General features: G+C 25.6%; 1 non-coding gene across 1 annotated transcript; it reads left to right on the top strand.

The window, feature by feature from the left end:
* Window positions 1-523: 523 nt before the first annotated feature.
* Window positions 524-596, top strand: TRNAN-GUU. Its single transcript has one exon. It is a non-coding gene; the product is annotated as a tRNA-Asn (tRNA).
* The last annotated feature ends 1,860 nt before the right edge of the window (window positions 597-2,456 follow it).

Genomic DNA, 2,456 nt, shown 5'->3' with positions numbered 1-2,456 from the left:
ATTGGCGTTTAAACTACTCTCTAAGGGTCATTTCTGAAAAGTGTTTCTAATTTTTGTTATCCCTGTTCAATAATCAAGTATGATCATCATACTAGACTAGGAAGACTTATTTTAATTTTGAATTGTAAAAATAAGGTGTCTACATAATGACCTTACAAGCATGAGAGTTTAAGTTTTAGCACCAGCATATACTATTTGATTACGTGTCTTCTACATTGAAAATGAAGAAGAGGTGCATATTCCTAGCCTCCCTGAGGTATTGGGCTCGAGTCCGCCAGACGACCAGTTTTGCACCTACTTAAATGGATAAGTGTGTTTACGGGCTATATGTTTAACTCGCGGAATGGAATTGGGATATGGATGAAATATAATGAAATAGAGCCACTTTGAGGTTCCCTATGAAATGAGGCATGGAAGGGAGACACTACGAGGAAGTTCCGGGAGTTATGAAGGAAGCTTCGAGTCATATTGGTCATGGGTTGAGAACGGAAAATGAACTCTATGAGATTAAATCTCCCGTTGTTCCTCAGTAGCTTAGTGGTAGAGCGGTCGGCTGTTAACCAATTGGTCGTAGGTTCGAATCCTACTTGGGAGATTTGATTCATTCTGAATTCTTTAATTCAAAATGGAATGAAAGGGCTCGATTTGACCAATAAAAGATGGGGATAAGTCGATAAGTTGCACTCTAATAGAGAAGTGGAACTCAACTTTCTCATTTTTGAAATATTGTTATATTTACGATAAAAAAATGAGTTAAGGTAAAATATGGTATATTTCAAATAATATTTTGAATATAAAGATATTTTAATAAAGGAAAAAAGCTCACTTAGACGTATGTACTTGTACAACTAGCTCACTTAAACGTATGTACTAATAAAAACTCATTTAAACATATGTAATATCAAAAATTGGTTAATTTAGTCTCATTTAATAACCATGGTTAACTTTTATTTTTAAATTTATATATTTATTAATTAAATATTAATATATTTTCTCTCTCCTTCTTTTTCATTAATTAAACTAGGTAATTTATTTTATTCTTAAATTTTTTATTATTTTAATATTAATTTCTCTTTTATATTTCATCTTTTTTTTATTAGTTTTTATTTCTTATATTTCTTAAATTTTCATTTTTTTAAAAAAAATTAACAACTTATTTATGAATTTTATGTTTTACTATAATATTTTTTTAAAGATTTTTTCTTATTTTATTTAATATAATAAAAATGTAAAAGGGTTTTTTCTTATTTAGTTTAATATAAATAAAAATGAAATTAATAATTTTTTATTTAATTTTTATTCACGACTTACTTATATTAGTAGTAAAGGAATTATTTTGTAATATTTGATTATTACTCTTTTAGTGTTTGATGAATGAGTTTTTATTATTATTCAATTATTAATTATTAATTAATTTATTTTTGTTTTTGAAGGATTTTTATTGTTGAAAGAATTTTCATTCTTATATTCAATTATTGGGATCAAACAATTTTAAAATAATTAATAATTAATGTGAATATAAAAAAATATATAAAATATAGAGTTAAAATAATTAATAATTAATGTGAATATAAAAAAATATATAAAATATAGAGTTAAAATAATTATCGATGAATTAAAATTAAAATAATCAATCATAAATACTCATATAGAAATAATAATAAATTATAAAAAAAATAAAAATAGAGAATTCATTTATTAGTAATAAATGAAATAATAAATGAAAAGGAGAGGGAAAAAATATATTAATATTTAATTAATAAATATATAAATTTAAAAATAAAAGTTAACCATGGTTACTAAAATTGTAGTACATACGTTTAAATGACCTTTTATTAGTACATACGTTTAAGTGAGCTTGTTGTACAAGTACATACGTCTAAGTGAGCTTTTTTCTTTTAATAAATAATTTAACTTGAAATTGATAATGAGTTTATAAAAAAAAATGAATAATATCACAAAATATATCTATAAACGTGGTTCGAACCAAAATGACGTCCAATTTATACTTTAAATAATGGCATGGGAATGCACTGAATAGCAGACGATTTAGTTAAATCGGTGACACAAAAGGATAGTTTGATTGTTGCCTTTGATATCTGAGACAGAGTAATTCCATAGCCAGGGTATGGAGATCCTCATTTCAGTTTATATTTAGATAATTTAGATGGATCCCTTTCATTAAATTTACGAGTCCTTTGGTGATTTACCTTGTGAAACCTATTGCTTATTCGAAAAGTTAAGAAAATACAGTTGGAAATGGATCATGACATGCTTAATTGGTATAATTTAGAACAAGAATCAGTTGATGGAATTATTGCTCATGATATGGAAGATTTAACTCAAGTTCACACTTGCCTTGAAAATCTCGTCTGTAGATGTTCCAGCTGCTGCTTTTTTAATTAATGCTAAGAATCATCAAGAAAAAGAGAAAATAATCTGTGAATATACTAGAT

The sequence above is a fragment of the Impatiens glandulifera genome, chromosome 6 (genome assembly GCF_907164915.1).
Source record: "Impatiens glandulifera chromosome 6, dImpGla2.1, whole genome shotgun sequence".
In the NCBI taxonomy this organism is placed as follows: Eukaryota; Viridiplantae; Streptophyta; class Magnoliopsida; order Ericales; family Balsaminaceae; genus Impatiens; species Impatiens glandulifera.
The sequence above is the reverse complement of the archived record's forward strand: the minus strand, read 5'-3'. Positions and strand labels throughout refer to the sequence as shown.